The 5,850-nt window shown below is 38.1% G+C and overlaps 1 non-coding gene across 1 annotated transcript; it reads right to left on the bottom strand.

Moving 5' to 3' along the window:
- Positions 1 to 214: 214 nt before the first annotated feature.
- Positions 215 to 288, bottom strand: TRNAS-GCU (transfer RNA serine (anticodon GCU)). Its single transcript has one exon. It is a non-coding gene; the product is annotated as a tRNA-Ser (tRNA).
- Positions 289 to 5,850: the final 5,562 nt, after the last annotated feature.

The following is a 5,850-nucleotide window of genomic DNA, read 5'->3' as shown; positions in this document are numbered from 1 at the left end:
CATGGCACTTTAGAAATTCCGTCAGATGAAATGTTCCACAGGGTTCAAGAGATTCTATATACATTACGACTAACGTATGTAACGTAAGTCTGGAGACAATCGCTTTACATTTAATATTCATTAAATGAAATAATATTAGAAATGACAATGGTTTTGTTGTTCCTACAACAACTAAGTAACAAGGTAAACGATGAATAATTTCAAGGAAAAATTGTTCCGGGGCCGGGTATCGATCCCGGGACCCTTCGCTTAGCGCGCGAACGCTCTACCGACTGAGCTACCCCAGGAACTATACATGACACCGTCACAATTTGTCCTTTTATATCCACACATCTCACATGAGCTGACAAGACGCCAGAACTCAACTGTGAGTGCACACAAATAATGTGTGACTTTAAATTGTGGCTTTCTGTTAACGTTCTGTTTCCTTGAAATTATTCAGACCTGCTTTACTGGGAGCTACTACCTGAAAGCCAGATTTGTATAATACATTCGTTACTGGAGGTACGTTAACAGAAAGCCACAATTTAAAGTCACACAGTAATTGTGAGCACTCACAGTTGAGTTCTGGCGTCTTGTCAGCTCATGTGAGTTGTGTGGATATAAAAAGGAGAAATTGTGACGGTGTATAGTTCCTGGGGTAGCTCAGTCAGTAGAGCGTTCGCGCGCTAAGCGAAGGGTCCCGGGATCGATACCCGGCCCCGGAACAATTTTTCCTTGAAATTATTCAAACCTGCTTTACAGGGAGCTACTACCTGAAAGCCAGATTTGTGTAAGGTAAACGTTGTTGTTGATTGGTTCAGCTGTCCAAAATGAATTGCCAATTGAAAGTACGAAGAATTATAATATAGTCTAGCTGGACATATACCAAAGATAGAATTAGTCAGCGCACTTAAACAGGTTTATTCATAGCAACTATTTTCGGGCTTTTTCTAGGTTTAGGAGGGATACGACGCATAATCTACAAAAGAAAATTGGTGTTAATTGTAATTTTAAAGGTATTATTTTTAGAATAATACTCGTAAGAATTCGATATAAGGATGAGATCATATACAGGGTTATTCACGAGGAGTTACCGCCATTTACGCTTATTTCTAAAAACATTTTGAGCAAAAAATGTCAAATAAACATGGGTCCTATTCTCAGTATTTTCAGCGTTACACTAATTTGAAGTAATTTATAAAATACTTTTTTTTTTAGTTGGAAGGGTAAAATAATATTCCCAATAGAGAATGAACTATTCAAAAATATCATTTCTTTAATTGGCTAGTATTCTGAAGCCAAAAATGTGTTATAAATTCCATAGTTGCTTTGTACAGATTTTTTTTGTTACGTTTTAACTAAAAATTATATTATTCATTCGCACTTATCACAACAATTTTATTATTGTTATAGATCACACCAATTCTAGCGATTCGATTCTTTTACATCCTAATGTACACTTTTAAAGAGTTTGGAAGATTAGAGTGAATTGTAACAATTGTTGTGATAAGTATGTAAGAATAATGAAATTTTGTAGACAGAAATTGAAAAGAAAAAAAAAAACAAATTCTGTACGAAGGCACTATGGAATTAACAGCAAATTGTTAGGTTCAGGATACTAGTAAATTAAAGAACTGACACTTCTGAATAGTTCATTCTCTATTTGTAATATTCTTGTACCCTTAAAACTAAATAACAAAGATATTTTACAAACAACTTCAAAAAACGTATTATGTGTCTTTCACGTGTTAAATTTTATTACCTTGTTAACATGTTTCGGCGTGCTATTGGCCATCTTCAGAACTGGTTGTTGTTGGTCTTGGTGCCTTTTGTTTTGTTTCCTGTGGGGGTGTGTCTGTGTAGTGTAATGTGGAGTCAAAGAGTGTGCGTTCTGAAATTGAGTTGTGTGTTGAGAATTTCATTTGGATATGTTTTTGTGTGTCTGTATATTTCGTATTTTTCTAGTGTGTTTAGTTTCTGGCTTTTTGGTTGGATGTGTAGAATTTCCATGTCTGTGTTCATGTCTCTGCAGATGTGGTTAGCATTTGTGATGTGTTCTGCATATATGGAAGTGTTTTGTAATTTTGTTATAGCTGTGATGTGTTCTTTGTAACGTGTTATAGTGTTAAAAGTTGTGTAATCAAGATGTATAACAACTTCAAATTAGCTAACTCAAAAACTATTGAGAATAGGACTCATGTTTATAGGACTTGTTTTGCTCAGAATGTCTTCGAAAATAAACTCCGTAAGTGACGGTAAATCCTCGTGAATCACCCTGTATATATGATTGAGGTTCTGGCTGATATGTACATGTATTATCAGGCAGTAGCCTACATCTCGCTTGACGATTTAGAAGCTCATTTTGAAAACATCTCTTGTCCACCTGATAACGAAAATGAGCTTCCTGTGTCCAGGCATCCTTAAAATACATCTCTACGTACAACTGTCATGATTTGACTTCAGAAAGCTCTCTAAACTACCAAAATATTGCGTTAAAAATGACTATTGGAATCAAACTAACTCTTGTCCACAAAAAAATTGCGACAAAATATTAGAGCCAGCTTTGAAACCAAAGTCTCATCCTTCCATTTGATTCTAAATTCACCCAACCTCTTCGGTTTCATCTCTTGGCTAGCTGGTAAGAAATTTTATAAATAAAAACGTTTATCATGATTTCCTACGAGATTGTGGGAATGGACAAGTGTCGTTTTGAAAATAAGCTCCTCAATTGTTTGTATACATCTGAAGTCTGATTAGTGTAATATCTAGATAGTGGGCGATGTATGCAATGGAGGAAGAAAGGAACTGTCTACCCTACCCCATTATCTCCTGACCTAGTTGCCTCATAAGTGATGTCTTCTTGACATCACTCGTGAGGTTCAGACCTGTCTTCGGACAATTGACTGAACAACAACAAATATAGCATATATATGGCAACTTATTACAAGGAAATAGTTATTTCTAGTTTGCTCTCATTGTTATTACAGTGTGTCAAAAAAGTTACAAGATATTCTTCGAAGCTCTATAATTGCGTGAAACGAGCAGGCCCGGGTTCAAATCCTGGTGGAGACAAATTATCTGGTTGGGGTTTTATCCGAGTCTTCCCTCAATCACTCGAAGCAGAATTGCTGGGTAACTTTCGGTGTTGGACCTCGGACTCATTTCGCCTCCATTAGTAGGCCTATAATTTTTCATTAATGATCTTAATAGTTACACGTTGACCAGGAGGACATGGCGGATGTGGTTCCAGGATCCGTCTACAGATGGCATCTCTCTGCGGTGGCTGCCATATCCAGAGAATCCGCAGGGGTTTAATAAAAGGACTGCGAGTGACCGGTGAGTGTAGCTCCCTCGGATAGATGGCGCCTTGGTGAGTTATGGAATCGATGGCGACATAGCCTTCTGGATGAGGATGCAGCTGATTCAAGCACATGAATTGCGAACAGATGCCATCGATCTGAGGAGGCTGCAGAATAACATCACAAGCAGACGAAGGATCAGATCTCCAGTCAGAACTGGATGCTGAGCCTGAATCGATATAATTGCATTAAGCAGTGAACAATGCGCTTGAAGAGCGATCCTAAAAGGACAAGAACAGTCATTCCAACATAAGGAGGTGCAGAATAAGCCTAAGGCTGCGGTGCTTGCCTGCGGGTCTTCCTCCGAAGAAAAAAAAATACATGGATAAATTAATATTTGAGGAGAAAAATTCGCTCGGCGCCGGGATCGAACCCGGGTCCTTGATTCTACGTACCAAGCGCTCTGACCACTGAGCTATGCCGAATTCAATCCACAGCACCGTGTCGAACTCTCTTCCTTCGATGTTCCCTTTTGGTCTGACTCCAAGTTAGGCATATATGTTGACGTTATGTCCAAGTCAACTGCCATTATACAAGGGGCGCACTCAGCTGAGTGACTGTTTTGGCCGGGATTCCACAGATAAGTGCACAGTAATCTGTACAGAAATATGCACTACTAGCTATGAGAATATTAAAGATTTATTAATTTGTCCTACAGAATAATATCTGTAATATTGACAATTAATATTTGAGGATAAAAATTCGCTTCGGCGCAGAAATCCTGGCTACATACCAAGCGCTCTGACCACTGAGCTACGCCGAATTCAATCCACAGCACCGGATCGAACTCTCCTCCTTCGATGTTCCCTGTCAAGTCAACTGCCATTATACCAGGAGAGCACTCAACATAACTTATATGCCTAACTTGGAGTCAGGCCAAAAGGGAACATCGAAGAAGGAGAGTTCGTTCCGGTACTGCGGATTGAATTCCGCGTAGCTCAGTGGTCAGAGCGCTTGGTACGTAGAACCAAGGACCCGGGTTCGATCCCGGCGCCGGAGCGAATATTTCTCCTCAAATATTAATTGTCAATATTACAGATATTATTCTGTAGGACAAATTAATAAATCTTTAATAAATGGATAAAGTTTACAAGAAGTATTTTGTGTCGGAAGTTTCAAAACAGTTCTACCTTAATTGCAATATACCCGAAAAGGCTTCAAAGCCTCTAAAATTTCTTTATAATGGCAGAATCGGCAAGTTATGCCTCCTAGTTAACGTAACTGATCATAAATTTATCGTTTTAAACCTGAACTTTAGATTAGTTTCATTGTTGAATGAACTTTCCTGTCCCCTCTGCGGATATCATAACAAAGATAAGGGTTCTAAAGAAAATGAGGGACTTGTTTGAGATGTTAATAATAAAGACCTTAGTCGTTGCCATGTGGAAGAATTTTTGTTGTGTGTTCCGTAAGACTCAGATGTAAGGATGTGATGTATTGTCTACACCTGGTGGTGAAAATAAGAACAGTACTAACAGTTTGAAATGCCTTAAGGAATAATCTTTTTGCTGTTTTGAACCTATTTATTTTATTGACGGATTTGAGAAATAAATTTTTCATAAATATGGTTCGTTGAATGTGTTCAATGACAGTTTTATTTGAAACGGATCCTGAGCGTATTGTGAATGGTAAAGTTTTCTGCTGTTTTGTTGCTTCGCGCTTAGATTTCCCAGAAATAATTCTTTCACCCGATCATTTTTGGCCTAATTATCGTTTAAACATATTTAGAAATACACATTTTATATACTGTACGTCTTTACATTAGAGTTTTCAGTTCCAATAAATAGTCGAACAGTGTGATCCCAATACTCGTTCAGTCTATTTGGCCATTTGTGTGATTTTATATCCTATATAAATGATTATGTTTGAGACCTGTGTCATTATATTTCAAGCCTGTTTTCTTCCAAAACGACGCCAATCCTTGTCTAAAAGTTTGTGTTATTGTACATGTAACTTGAAAACTCGCTCAGTCTTTAGATCGGTGGATAAAAGATCTAGTCCAGTTCTTTCATAAAAATGGACTTAACGCGTTTTGGGATCACACTCTTAAATTTTGCACAATGATCCCGTCACGTGAACGGTTTAAAAGTAGTTTAATACTTTATTTATAGTCCCGTCTCTATAATTTCCGGCAGCCAATCACGTTCCAAATCGGCTACATCTAAACGTGTGCGTCTTGTGATTCGCTGATGAAGACGTTAAGCATTTTCTAAGGCTGGATAAATACTTAATATAATCGTCCGCCATTTTGGCTCTTTCGTTGGCGTTCGCAGAAAGCACACGAGGACGTTATTTGCCGCTCAGTTATTTGCTGAATTACAGTGCGTTTGATTTATTATCATAGAAGCTACGACATGATAATGTTTAACGGTGTGGCAAATAGATTCCTCATTGGTAACTCGGCAACGAAAGAACAAAAATGGCGAACGATACTACCTACCTAGACTTTATAGAGCTTTCACTTCCTAAGACGTAAGCAAAGAGGAGGAGTCACGCCGGGAATAACAGC

Source organism: Periplaneta americana, chromosome 8 (assembly GCF_040183065.1).
Source record: "Periplaneta americana isolate PAMFEO1 chromosome 8, P.americana_PAMFEO1_priV1, whole genome shotgun sequence".
NCBI classification, from domain to species: domain Eukaryota; kingdom Metazoa; phylum Arthropoda; class Insecta; order Blattodea; family Blattidae; genus Periplaneta; species Periplaneta americana.
This window is presented reverse-complemented; position numbering and strand designations above follow the sequence as displayed.